Below are 16,071 nucleotides of genomic sequence, written 5' to 3' on the forward strand. Positions count from 1 at the left end.
TAGGGAAATAGCCTACTATATCCTGGGGCAATTCTGACTGAACAGGAGCTTTTAGGAGGAAATGAGATGTTCTGGATTACATTTGACCCTGGGCAGTGAAAGTTTCAGTTTAAACTAAAAGTGTTTAAGGAAACAGCTATGTGTTTCACACAATGCTAACCACTTTGGAAGCTGCAAAGATGATTTCTTTGAGTGATGTACTATGACAGGTGACATATTAAGAATCAAATTTGGTTCCATACGAAGCGTAAAATTATTTTTTCTATATCTGTGAAGAATGCTGATGGGATTTTAATAGGTATTGCATTGAATCTGTAGATCAGTTTGGGTAGTATAGACATTTTGATGATGTTGAGTCTGCCGATCCACGAGCATGGTATGGATTTCCATCTGTTTACATCCTCTGCTATTTCCTTCCTCAGTGTTTCATAGTTCTCCCTGTAGAGGTCTTTTACCTCTTTGGTTAAATATATTCCTAGGTACTTTAATTTCTTTGTTGCTATTGTGAAGGGAATTGAGTCTTTGATTTGGTTCTCAATTAGATTGTTGTTGGCGTATATGAATGCTTCTGATTTCTGTGTATTGATTTTGTATCCTGAGACTTGACTAAATTCATTGATCAGTTCCAGGAGTTTCTTGGTTGAATCCTTGGGGTTTTCTAGATACAATATCATGTCATCAGCAAACAGTGAAAGTTTGATCTCTTCTGCCCCTATTTGGATACCTTTGATTCCATTTTCCTGTCTGATTGCTGTAGCCAAGACTTGCAACACTATGTTGAACAGAAGTGGAGATAGTGGGCAGCCTTGTCTGGTTCCAGTTCTAAGTGGGAATGATTTCAATCTTTCCCCATTCAGTATGATGTTGGCTATGGGTCTGTCATATATGGCTTGTATCATTTTTAGGTATGTCCCTTCTATGCCTATTTTCTTAAGTGTTCGTATCATGAAAGGGTGTTGAATTTTGTCAAAAGCTTTTTCTGCATCTATTGAAAGAATCATGTGGTCTTTGTTTTTGCTTCTGTTGATGTGGTGAATTGCATTTATAGATTTACGTATGTTGAACCATCCCTGCATCCCTGGGATGAAGCCCACTTGGTCGTGGTGGATTATTTTTTTGATAAGTGTCTGGATTCGGAATATCAAGAGCAATTCTAGGCAACAAAAACAAAATGGGAGGCATTAATATGCCAGATATCAAACTATACTACAAAGCTGTAGTAATTAAAACAATATGGTATTGGCACAAAAACAGGAATATTGACCAGTGGAACAGATGTGAGAATCCTGATATAAAACCATCCTCATATAGCCATCTCATCTTTGACAAAGCAGACAAAAACATACGCTGGGGAAAAGAATCTCTCTTCAATAAATGGTGCTGGGAAAACTGGATAGCCACCTGTAGAAGGCTAAAACAGGACCCACACCTTTCACCTCTCACAAAAACCAACTCACGCTGGATAACAGACTTAAACCTAAGATATGAAACTATTAGAACTCTAGAGGAAAAAGTTGGAAACACTCTCCTAGACATCGGCCTGGGCAAACAGTTTATGAAGAAGTCCCCAAAGGCAATCACAGCAGCAACAAAAATAAATAAATGGGACATGATCAAACTACAAAGCTTCTGCACAGCCAAAGAAATAGTCATGAAAGTAAACAGACAACCTACAGAATGGGAGAAAATTTTTGCATCCTATGCATCCGATAAGGGACTGATAACTAGAATATACTTAGAACTCACGAAAACTAGGAAGAAAAAATCAAATAACCCCATTAAAAAGTGGGCAAAGGACTTGAACAGAAATTTTTCTAAAGAAGACAGAAGAATGGCCAACAAACATATGAAGAAATGCTCAACATCTCTAATCATCAGGGAAATGCAAATCAAAACCACAATGAGATATCACTTAACCCCAGTGAGAATGGCCTTTATCAAAAAATCTCCAAACATTAAATGCTGGCGTGGCTGCGGAGAGAAAGGAACACTCCTACACTGCTGGTGGGACTGCAAACTAGTTCAACCTCTGTGGAAAGCAATATGGAGATACCTTAAAGCGATACAAGTGAATCTACCATTTGATCCAGCAATCCCATTGCTGGGCATCTACCCAAATGATCCAGTGACACTCTACAAAAAAGACACCTGCACTCGAATGTTTATAGCAGCACAATTCATAATTGCAAGGCTGTGGAAACAGCCCAAGTGCCCATCAATCAAAGAATGGATTAATAAAATGTGGTATATGTACACCATGGAGTACTATTCAGCTCTAAGAAACAATGGTGATATAGCACACCTTATATTTTCCTGGCTAGAGCTGGAACCCATACTACTAAGTGAAGTATCCCAAGAATGGAAAAACAAGCACCAGATATATTCTCCAGCAAACTGGTATTAACTGAGTAGCACCTAAGTGGACACATAGGTGCTACAGTAATAGGGTATTGGGCAGGTGGGAGGGGGGAGGGGGGCGGATATATACATACATAGTGAGTGAGATGTGCACCATCTGGGGGATGGTCATGATGGAGACTCAGACTTTTGGGGGGAGGGGGGGAAATGGGAATTTAGTGAAACCTTAAAATCTGTACCCCCATAATATACCAAAATAAAAAAAAAATAATTAAAAAAAAAAAGAATCAAATTTTATATTTAAACAAATAAAACTACTACATATCATTTACTCAAAATTATATTTTGGCTTGAAACTATTTTTATTTTCTTAGTAGACATAGAAAAGAGGAAATTGATTTATAAAATGTTATTAATTTTTGAAATAAATATTCCTTCACATTTTTAAATTTTTATATATAAATATATTTTTAAGGAAATCAATTTACTCAAAGTTCCAGTACCTTAAAAAAATAATTCTGATTTTCTCGGCACCTCATTTTATTCACACGAAAGTATTATATATAATTCAATGTTCATACCATTTACATTTTAGTCTCTTACCTTAATGTTTATAGTAAATATGTTTTGGCATTGTGAGTTTTCATATCTAAGTAATATTTATTCAATTTTAAATAGTATAATATATGTAATAATTCTTCTATTTAAAAATCAATTCCAATTTTTCACTACTATAATCAGAATATGAGTTATCACCATTTTTATGGCTACAAGTTTCTTTAGAAAAGTTACTAAATAAAGTCAAAAATGGAGAAAAACACATATCACACTTAAATTCAATGTCCATGTATGAGAACATCTAGGGTACTACAGGTTAGATTTTTCTCACTAATAATCTAGTCACCTCTTCTCCCTATAAGTTCTATGGAAATTCCAAAAGATGGAAATAACTTTATTTTCTTTACGAATGCTTATGGATCAAATTAAGATTGTAAGGGCTGTTATAGCCAAACTATTCTCCCTCTTCCTTCAGGATGGTAAATAGAAGTAAAATCCTAAGAGTAAGGAGTTCAGAGTGAGTTTCTAACACTGATCAACACTTTCTGTGGCTGTTGAACAATTAGATCAGATGGTGTATGGAAAACTCTTTGAACAATGCCTAGAAAACAGTAAACAATAAATGTTTACTATTATTATTAGATTTTTAAATCTATATCTATTCAAAGATAGAACTATTCTCTTTGGATTCTGTATTCATTCTCCAAAGCTCTGTATTCTTGTTATGTGATTCTGGAACAATAAGAGATTCTGGGAACACTATTTTCTCCAACAAAATCATGCATAGATGGGGCTAAAATTCAATCACAGAAACAATGTTTGTCTTTTACCCACAGTTAATGAAAACCTAAAATGAATTCATTAATCTTAAACTACAATAAGCTCCAAATTGCAGAATCAGCAAGACTACAATTGGATTTTTACATTTCAGGTAAAATTATAGGACTTAATCTTATTGTCTAGAGGACAAAAATATAAAAGGATAAAAAAGGCTCAACTCAAATGATTGCAGATTTGAGATTATTGTAAGATAGTTTCAAAAGAAATGAATTATAAGGTTTTAGTCATAAAATGGTATTAGTGTAACATTCAGAATCCATAACTCTGTAAGTTTTATTCTAATAGGGTTGAACATTGTTAATTTCATGGTGATAGCATACTCTTTTCCCTGTGGTGAGTGAACAAACAAAGATGATAAAAGTCAATCAAGAATCCAGAATCACAACATGGGTTCTACTAATTTACTTTCATAGTACATTTTAGTTATTTTTAAAGCTGTCTCGCATTTGACAATAAGTACACACTATTAGACATCACTCTGGGATGCCAATTGTACAATAACTATGAATTATTTGTAGAAAAGAAGAATGAGTGTTGTGATTTTTTAAATATGTAATTGATTAACAGGTTCACATCTAGTATATTCCAGGAAGCCTAAGAGAGAGAGAAGGAGTTCAGGCATGAAAGCACAAATTATTTAATTACTAAATCAGCCCCCTCTTCCCATTTGTTGAGTAGTAATCCCCATTTTCACATCAGTGTTTGGCATGATTTTAATGACTAAAAAAAAAAAAATGCTCTTTCATTTTCAGATTGCAATTGAAGTAGCAACGTAATCATTACAGAGATTTGCTGAAAAAAAAAGGTTCTCTAATGTATTCTTATATGTAGCATGACTATAATATAATGAGATCATTGTGTCCTATATCAGTTTAGAAGTTCTCACAAACCCTCTTCAAAGGCATTCTAGATAGAACAATTTCCTCTAACATTTTTAAAAAATCTTGCTGAAAGACAATATAGTGTGATAATTAAGAGCATAGATAATTAAGAGCAGGGAACCTGATCATAGGAGTTGCTAAATTAGTTCTGTAATCCAATTTTTATTAGGCATGGCCTTTAGACCAGGCTGGAAGGGCCTCTGTCCGGGGCTCCATGTTTAGAGGGTTCCTCAACCACAAAAACTGAAATGTAAAGACTTTGTTTTTATTTTTGGCTTTGTGAGAACATGTTTTGAAAATTCAGAAATGGAGGAGACACATGGAAGAAAGATGTGAAAGCCAAAATGGGCTCCACAAACCAGATAATCCCAGGCTGACAAGAAATGTGAGCAAGGGGAGGTGAAGGCAAAAAGGAGAAATCAAAATTGCTACCCCTAGGAAATCAGACAAAGTTTCCTTTTTACCAAGGGGAAACTTTTTTATAAAGATGGATGCTCTACATCTCCTGAAGTGGGTCTAGACAGAACAGCTTCCTCAGATAACAATACTACTTCCCATTCTCTGCCCATCTGATATAATTTTGAGTGGTAAATATAATGATCTGGAAATCCTAAACTACAAAAGTGAGATGCTAGAGAGGAGAGCCTCCTCACCAGGAGCTTGGCCTGCTCAGTCCTGACCACAGGCGGAGGTAGATCCAGTGGCATCCTGGATACAACCTGGGCCAGGATCAAGCTTTGACCTTTAACTTCCCTTATCCCAGCAGATATTTCATTTTCCTCAGGCTGTAGAAAATAAGAATCAAGCTGTGTTTGGCCTCTCAGTTACAAGGCTACACAAGAGTATGAGCCAGGCAGACAAAGCCACTTTAATTATAAGATTTAAATATTGAGACACTTCTGACATTTCTGTCAACCAATCATATATTAATAAATCCTTTTCCTTGTCTTGATGACTGAGACAGTTTTAGCATTACACTTAAAATCACAGGAACTGTTGTTTCCACATAGCTGATCCTCTTTTTTAAAAAGGTTTATCTAAATATAATTGTAAATTTTATATTCTATAAATATATAGCTCATGAAGCACTGCTATGTTTTTCTTTTGTAGACCTAGACTATACATGCTACCATTTCTTTCCTTGCCCTCATCATTGCAATGTTAGGAGGAGGTCCAGTGTGATCTCAGTCAAGTTACTTAACCTCTCTCTTTGATTCATTTTCCTTATCTATGAAATGATATAATAACAATAGACCTATCAGCATCAACAAAAATAATTAATGGGACATGATCAAATTAAAAAGCTTCTGCATAGCCAAAGAAGCTATCACAAGAGCAAACAGACAACCTATAGAATGGGAGAAAATATTTGCATACTATGTATCCGATAAAGTACTGATAACTAGAATCTATACAGAACTAAGAAAAATCAGCAAGAAAAAAAATCAAACAATCCCATTAAAAATTGGGCAAAGGACATGAATGGAAACTTTTTAAAAGAATATAGATTTATGGCCAATAAACACATGAAAAAATGCTCAACATCTCTAATCATCAGTGAAATGCAAAATCAAAACCACAATGAGACATTAATTAACTCCAGTGAGAACAGCTTTTATCAAAAAGTTACAAAACAAGAAATGTTGGCATGGATACAGAGAGTTAGGAACACTCATACACTGCTTGTTGGACTTACTGCAAACTAGGACAACTATATGGAAATTTCTATGTCAATACCTCAAAAAACTAAAAGTAGAACTACCATTTGATCCAGCAATCCCACTACTAGGTATCTACCCAAAGGGAAATAAGCCATTCTATAAAAAAGGCATCTGCCTTTGAATGTTTATGGCACCACAATTCATAATTGCAAAGATGCAGAAACAACCCAAGTGCCCAGCAATGCATGAGCAGATTAACAAAATGTGGTATATGTATGTCATGGAGTACTACTCAGCCATAAGAAAAAATGATGAACTACCTATTGTATAATCTTGGATGGAAACTGGAGCACATTCCTCTAAGTGAAGTATCACAAGAATGGAGAAACAAACACCACATGTACTCACCATTAAATTGGTACTAATTTATCAACAGTAATGTGCATATATGAGAAGCAACATTCATAGAGTGTTGGGCAGCTGGGAGCGCAAATAGCGGCATGGGTAAATCCACACCTAACAGATGCAGTGCACACTGCCTGGGGGATGGGCATGCAATATATGTGACCAAAGCATTGTTACCCCTCTAATATTCTGAAATTTAAAGAAGAAAAAAGAATAAACATTGGCCTCAGCTAGACTTCATTTTAAATGTTGGTTTCTTTGGTTTTTAGATTGGCAAAGAAGTTGACTCTCCGAGCTTCGGTTTCTTCATTTTTAAAATGAAATTAATAAAGTAATTATTTTATAAGGTTATAAAGATTAAATGTAATAATACATGTAAAGTTTTTAAAGCTAAGAAAATTTTAACTAATCATTAACTGGGTACTTTTGAGATTTACCTTTTGCAACTTCTTATGTAATATTAAAATAACATTATAAAGACTAAAGTGACTAAGGGTATTAGTCATAATTGGCAGTTATTTAGTTCACTTTTTAAAAATCTGTGGCTGTGGGTGTATGGAAGAAGGTGATATCTGGTTCATTTTCTGTCTTAAAACATATTGAAAGGAAAAAAAGAAAGAAATTCCTAATATGTAGGCATTAACAACTAGCTAGATAAGACAGTGTCTTGGATATTAAAGCAATTCCTCCTCACAGAAACCAGTTAAATAAGCCAACACTTGGCTTAGATGAGTTATTAATTTCATGTCCATTATGAATGATTATCTATAACTGGCAAAAAAAGTATTTTCCATATTTGCAGCATCAGCTTCACCAACCTGATGCTCATCCCACAAAAGCCAAATGAGTAATGGATATACTGTGAGCAGTTTTCCAAATTTCTTGCAACAAGCTCTGTAATTTGTTCACAGGTGTAATGTGCCACCAATAATTGGATTGGTTTGAATTTGTAGTGCTGCATCTGCTGATACCATTCCTTCTTCCTAATTACAATTATTGGAACTCCTTTTGACTTTGTCATTTTTGAATTCCAAAGCACTGGTTTTTCAAAGCTGTTTGACAATTCATAATTGTTGTTCACCAATAATGGATTAATTCTCTCAAGAATGAATTGAGAAGGTAATAGAGTGATGTTATTACCTTACCATAAAAACTGAGAGAATTTCAAGATTGAAAATGTGTATGTGTGTACATACCCACACATGTATAATAGTATATATGAAACTTAAAAATACTGTATGTATACACATCCACGTATACATATACTTAATGTAAAAACCTTGATTTGCAATTTCTACATAGTACATCAACTTTTTGCTATGAAATAGGGAGAACAGCAACCCAACATGAAAATTTACATTTATTTCTCAAAACAGTAATTTATTTTATCATTTACATTCACTGTTGAGACTATTTTAATCTCTTTGTTCATGTTGTTAGGTATTTGTTTGTGGGGAGATTATTTTGTTTTATGGTTATTTCTTTTAAGTTAATTAAGCAGTTATTGAAGCAAAAGGTTTAATTATTTTGGGCTCAGTCCAGTCAGCTTGCTTCTTGCAAAGCCACAATCTGGCCTCACACACATGTGTTGAACTCCTGCAATGTGTCTTGATGGACCTAATCATAATGACACTAATTACTGGTAAGAATTAGAATGTGTTAGGAGAATCAATATGTTGAACTTTAAACAAACTTGCTATGTTTCAAGAAGATTTTCTCATAATGATCATATGTGTACCAGAGTTTTGTTAATGACTACTTGGGCAGAACTGTCTCATTGGAAGAGCTCTACTTTAATGTTGTGCAGTGTAGTGAATGTGAGATTTTGAGCCAAAGTAAGTCAATCTGAAATCTTTTTCTAACTATGTGATATTGATCTTGACAACCCTGAAACTCAGCCCCATCCTCCGTAATGTAGAGGTAATAAAACCTCTTTTGTAGAGTTTATGAGGAAAAGAGTTGGCACAAATTCTGTGCCCAGCAGAGAGTGTTCAGCAGGGAAGGGGTGCTGAAGGTGTGCAATCTTTTAAATGCTGAGTTAAGACCTAGAAAACAATATTACATCATTTAGAGAATTAGTTATATGGATACCCAGAAGTTGGCTTTACTGACTTTATTCATTAAAATCCCCAAAGTTGAATATATATGTTATATAAGGTATGCGTCACTATATACAACTCCAGTTATCCATCTTTTAGATATCTCTTGTAATCAGCTGTACTTTAGCAACCTCAGTCTCAACCACAGACTCAAATGATTCACTAATAAAAATCACCATCACTACTTAGTACTTGATACATACTAAATGTAGTACCTGCAGTAGCTGAGTTATGCCTTATAATAAATCTATGTGGTATTTTTATTACTGTAGCCATTATGTAAAAAAATGTAATAGAGGCTCAGAAAGTTAAATAACAAGCATACTTTCAGAGATTAGTGGAACTATGATTAGAACTCTAAAAATCCAAATTTAACATCAAAAGATAGCAAAGAAACAATAGAGGTTATAGTTGTGATACCATGTACTTGATTGTGCAATATACTCAACATATGCATAGTGTGGTAGAAATGGCATGGATTAGACTGAACTTAGAAATGAACCCATAGAAGGTTCTGATAATAAATAACAAATAAATTAATTAATTAAATAAGCATGCTCTAGAAGCAGTAAATTCCATTCATTTAGTATTTAGGATGTGCAAAGCAGTGATGAGGAAATGAAGCTGGAGCTCTAGGTTTGGGTTTGGAACATTCCAGGCCTTATATCACAAATATAGACTGTTTTACACAATTAGAAACAAGTTCATGGTATCTCTGCCATAATACAGATAAAAACAGAGCTTTCCTCAATGTAGATGAAAGCAGTTATCTCAGAATTCTCAGGTTGGTGCCAAAATTAATGATTCAATGAACATATATGCAGCAGTCACTGACCTTTTTGGCGCCAGGGACTACTTTCACGGAAGACAATTTTTCCACAGAGCTCAAGCAGTGATGGCAGTGATAGGGAGCGGTTGTAAATTCAAACGAAGCTTCCCTCGCTCGCCCACTGCTTACCTCTTGCTGTGCATTCCAGTTCCTAACAGGCCACAGATCAGGCCATGGCTGGAAGTCAGGGACTGCAGCATATATAGATTAACTGCAGGAAGACAGGAAAGATGAGAGAAGCTAGAACCTATAACCAGGGCAATGTACTAGAAGAGGAGAGAAGAAATGCACACTAAGCAACAGGAATAATTATACTAAGGCAAACAGAACACCATAATGAGCAAATTCAAGGTCATAGGATACTACCACCCTTCCCCTTCTATTTCCATAGTAGACATCACTTAACAATCATGATCCTTGTTTCTCCCATAGAACTTAAAGTGATTGTAATTCCTTTGGAACCAGTGAAATAGGCAGCCACTACTAACTGTTATAGGTGGATTTGGATAAAATCTAGTAGCTATCTTGAGTATATAATATTTAATTTAATAAATGTTTACTGAGCACTACTATAGTGCCAGTTCATTTTTTATTCAAACTCACCCCAGAAAATAGGTCAAAGAAAATAGGTTCCTTTCAGTTTCCAGGGAAACTAAGATAGGATAAAAACAATTATTTGTTGTTAACAATTTGCCAGATAAAAAGACAATAGGACAACTTAAGATTTTTTCCAAAAGTAAATTTTATATTAGATTTATATAGCACATAAAAACAACTTTGGCAATTAGAGGTAAACTAAAAAACAAACAAACAAAAAGAAAAAAACAAAGAAAGAGAAAAATAGAGGCAAAATTTATAGGGACAAATCTAGACATTTAAACTGAACGATATTCAATCTCAACAGTGAAGCAAGTGTGATGTTTTTTCCCCAATTCTCTTGCTCACTCCCATAGTTTATTCCATTTGGTTTAAACAAGAAATATTTTTAACCTTGATATATCTTGACATGGTCAGACACTGAAAGCTGTGTGTATGTTACTGAGACAATGGCTCAAGTCCTTGCTTTACCAGGTAAAATATGTGGGCTTTGTCTCAGAAATGAGTCAGATACTCAAGTGACAAAACTAGGCCCCAAGATCAGAGTTGGACTAGAAGCTATGTTGCCTTGATTCTAAGTTTCTGAGTATTGACTTTGGGAAATAAAAGACCTGAAAGCCTGAGTCCAAATTCTAGGTATTATTAGCATAACCTTGGAAAAGTTACTTTCCCTTTCTGAACATCAATTTTCTCATCTGTAAATTACTGTTAGCATACTGACTCTGAAAAATTCATTAAAAATTAAATTAAAACGCACATTTAAAATGTTTCAGACAATGCTAAGTATATAAGTGAACCTCAATAAATGCTTGAATCTATTATGGAATTGTACCTCTCAACCACAAATTTTGTCAGGATTGTGCCTAGAATTTGACATGGGAAGAGGAAAGAACTGAGCATCAAGTGGCTCCTTCACTGTGGGGAAATATATATGAAAGAAAAGAGACTAAGTATGAACATTTTGATTCAGAAGCCAAGTAAAAGTTTATTTCTTAAAAGAAAAAAAATTTGGTTTGATTTTAGAATAGCTCAATTCAAAAAAGAAAGGATAAAACCAAATATGGTCATTAATAATTTTATCAGAGGAAGGGACAATGTGACAAACTTAAGGGTTTGCTCCTTATAAGAAAATACCCTAGATAAAAATAAAGAAAGTAGTAGCCTTCATTTCTGCAGGAACAAATTCAGTTTTAGTGCAACTTCCTGGACTGACTTCCCCTCAACCATACGCACCAGGAAAAACCCACTGATGGTGATGAAACGGCTCCTACATATGGTTCAGACCCCTTACAGTCATACAGTCTTGCCACCATTTCCACAGGAATGAGGCTGGAGAGGTTTTGTTTGGAAAAGATATAAATAAGGGAGGCTGTGAATTCAACTGTGGAAAAGTAAAGGCAGTATATGACATTGGCATGCGACATGTCCTTTCACATGATTTAATGTTTTGAAATGCTGTTGAGAAAAAAATGATAATAAAGTACTACTTTGCTGCCATAGAACAGAATATTAAAAAAAAAATTCCTCGATCTCTCGCACTAGGTCATAGTGTGTTTTCCTCCCTTTTTGGAAAGCTACGTAGAAATATTTTAAATATATGGACTCTGCAGAATATCATACGCACACAGTCATGTCCCCGAAGGATGGGGATAAGTTCTGACAAAAGCATCTTTAGGCATTAGTCATTGTGCGAACATCATAGAATGCATTTACATAAACCTAGATTATATAATCTATTATACACATAGGCTATATTACAGTCTATTGTTCCTAGGCTATAAACCTGTACAGTATAATACTGTACTAAATACTGTAGACAATTATAACAAAATATTAAGTAATTTGTATATCTGAACCTCATCTAAATATAGAAAGCATAAAGTAAAATATGGTATAATTTTACAGCAGTCCATAGTTAACCAAAACATTGTTATGCAATACATGACTGTACTTGTGTGTATGCTATGTGATTATATATATAATGAAGCTTTCTACCTATTATATAATAATTTCGGAACCCTTTCCTGTATTGGATATCAGTCACATAAGAAACAAGCAAGTTTTCAACCAGATAGTCCTTCATTATTGCAATAACCCTAACTGCCTATAGTATGGTTGGTATAGGATATCAGGCCATACAAAACACTAACTTTGAACCTTTTAGATCCCACTATCCCAAATTTAAATATATATAATTATTTTAATCCATTTATACCAAGTCATTATTCTTTCTATTTCCCAAAACATGTTACATAGAAGGAAGCAGAAATGAGCAAACCTTGTTGTGTAGACAGTTAAGAGGCTTAAGAAAAAGATTTTTTTTTTTTTCACAGCAATACCCACTCACATAACTCACACAGTGCTTATTTCTCTCCAGTTAGGGACTCTAAAACTTATAAATATGAGTGAGCTCCTGGATTATCCATAAAATGCTGCATAATATATACTAAATTTTCTATATGTATGTAATGCATGTTTTTTTCCTGGGGAGAAGGTCTATAGCTTATATCATATTCTTAGATATGTGATACCTCCTAAAGATAAAAATAAACAGCTATTGCCTTTAAGTCTGCTTGCTTTGGGCTGTATCTTAAAGCCCAAATGTATTTCTATAAAAAGTAAGAATTATGTGAGACAAAGTAGAATAGGGTATATGGGAGTTCAAACCCTTAATTTTCTACTTCTGATTTTAGTAATGGTAGTGACCAAAAAAAAAATTATGCTCAAACGTAAAGATATATTTTCTAGAGTTTATCCAGGAATACCAATTTAGGCAAAGAATTCTGAAGAATTGTTGCACATACATATATTTATGATAATTAAGAAAATCAAGAATATAAGAGTATTACCCCTTTGGCTCAAAAATCAACACAGCTATCCCAAATATCATTACCTAATATTATGGATTTTACTTTTACACTTTACACAGAGACAGCCTACATTTTAAGTCCCATGATCTCAAACACATCTTTATTTTTTGCTATATTAAGTTTTATATCAGATCTTATCTATAGGTAAATAGAAAGATTAAACTTGGCAAAGAAATTTCCCTGAAAATTTCAGGATATTTTCTTTTATCTCTTACAGTGTGATAGCAGTGGGGTGAAAAATCTTGGTGCTTTTATTTGTTCCTTTTTCTCCCTTTCCTTCATTGGAAGAAGAATGGCTAATCCAGTAGTTCCATGTTCCCAGTGGGCAGGGTCCTGTGAAGGTCATTCTTAATGTACAATTCAGCCTCCTATTGTCTCTGGAGCCACCAGAACTGTCTGTATCTGGGCACTTGTGATGCATGGCCTGTCTCTCTAAACCCAGAAAAATCTAGATTCTACCTCTTTCAGATTTCCTCCTTGCAATTAATTGATTAAATTCACAAAGTTATATATTCTAAGATCTGGATTTGGAGAGAGAGGTGCAAATCCTTCTTCCTGTGTTCTCCAATCCAGTATAGCCATTCGCTTCTTTGTAACATACTCTTATTAGCTAACACTAAACAGAGGATGAGTGGAACCCCAAATCAAACAGCCAACAAAAAGCTTGAATTCCTTGACATTTATAGAATATCCATTCTTAAAATCTAAAGAAAAAGAAAAAATAGAACCTGCTAAGCATGATCTTGAAAGCCTAGATATTGGATTCTGGGTATAATGCGTGATGAGGGAGTAACTGCAAATATCTTTACCAAAGTTGTTATCACTGACCAAAATCTAACATCATTAACATAAGGTCAGGGCAAAGAAGCAAGTTCAGTGCACTCAAAAGGCAACAGGCCTATAAGCTTTAACCACTTCGGTACGGCGCTCACCAGCTTCAAAACCTTGCCCACAGCCGGCATTCATAGTCTGCACAATAGTTTGTTCTATGCATTGACGATGAATCCATTTTGCTCTTGTGTGATGAGGAAAGCTTTAAAGCACTGAAAGCTTGCTTTACTTTACAGGCAGCTTTACTTGTAAATCAGAATAGGTAACATACACATATATGTTTTTATTACATTATTTTTATTTTATTTTATTCATTTATTTATTTATTTATTTTGAGACAGAGTCTCACTTTGTCGCCCAGGCTAGAGTGAGTGCCATGGTGTCAGCCTAGCTCACAGCAACCTCAATCTCCTGGGCTCAAGCAACCCTTCTGCCTCAGCCTCCCAAGTAGCTGGGACTATAGGCATGCGCCACCATGCCTGGCTAATTTTTTTCTATATATATATATTAGTTGGCCAATTAATTTCTTTCTATTTATAGTAGACACGGGGTCTCACTCTTGCTCAGGCTGGTTTCGAACTCCTGACCTCGAGCAATCTGCCCGCCTTGGCCTCCCAGAGTGCTAGGATTACAGGCATGAGCCACCGTGCCTGGCCTTATTACATTATTTTTAAATGTTCACAATTTTATTTTGATAAATGAAAAATTAGAAGTCATATCACGGCTGTCAGCTAAAGTCAACGCTGGGCTATGCGCCTTCATATCACGGCTGTCAACTAAAGTCGCTGTGCACATTCGTCTGTGGCTATTGACCATAGTTGACGCTCATACCAAAGTGGTTAAACAGTTAATTAATTTTAAAAAAACAGTTAACAAAATTATCTGCAGCCCACAACTCTCATGTTGAACTGGCCAGCTATATCCTTCCCGCCAACGACCACAGAATCTAGATTCGTTATAATCCTCAGGGCAAAGATTTGAGCCAAAGGTAACTCAATTTTTACTCGGTGTAAACTTAGTGCCATGGAAAAATGTTTAACCCAGGTTAGCTGTGCTTCAGGGCAGGTAAAAACAGAAGCTACTTTATATTTCTAGAAATATACTAATGAGGAGATAAAACTTGCAAACCAGGGAAAGGCCTGCCTCCTAAGCAGAAGATAACTATAAAAATCATCTATTTTGAAAAAATTAATGACTCTTCCCATATAAATTTGTTAACTAACTGATACATGTAAATATTTTACAGCCAGATTGCCAGTATCTATTATGCGGTGTTTAACATGAAACATAAAGGACTATGACTAACAAGAGCCCCACAAACTGATGTTTTGAAACACTTCAGTTAATTTCAATAGATGACACATTTATAGTAATGTAGGTCACAGCATAACCTCAAAGTTCTTTAAATATTTTTGTCCAAATGACATTCACTTTTGTTTACAACTTGGAAAAATAACAAGCTCTAATTTTACAAAGGAAGAAATCAATACTTAAATGCTGTTAAATTAAAATTGTCTAGATATTATAGATAATTAATATGCTTAAATTGATGGTGCCTGTATGTTGGTTAAAGCAACTGTAGTGAACGAGAATAAAAATCTCTTTCTGAAGTGGATTCCTTCTTTGACAGCTGGGAAACAAAGGATGTGACAAGAACTCCCAAGAAAAATCATCAAGCAATTAATAGGTATCAAATAGTAATGATAATGAATGAGGCAAGACATTGGATGTAGTCTTAGCTGACATCCAAAAATATAATCAACTAGGTCAAATCCATCAAACAAATTATATATTTATTGGGAATTTGGGTTAAAAAGTAGGAAAAACAATATTTGAGCTGAAATTACGTAATGGAGATGGAGAATCAATACCTAAGTATTGATTCAAGCCAATGAATAGAAGGGAAGTATATATCAGATTCAGTTGCCTTACAGGCAACAGGCCCTGAATTGTAGTTCTAAAAGACAAACCAGAATGTGCCAAAGCAATTCAAGAGAGTCTGCTCAATATCATCTTAATCTTCCAACTACTTATCTCTGTGTAGATTCATGGCTTTCTTGATCTCACTTGAATTTTATCATGGCTACTCTTATTTCTCTAGATCATCTAGGTAGGTATTCTTGTTAAAGCATTGGCTACTGA

Source organism: Microcebus murinus, chromosome 4, assembly GCF_040939455.1.
Source record: "Microcebus murinus isolate Inina chromosome 4, M.murinus_Inina_mat1.0, whole genome shotgun sequence".
NCBI lineage: Eukaryota > Metazoa > Chordata > Mammalia > Primates > Cheirogaleidae > Microcebus > Microcebus murinus.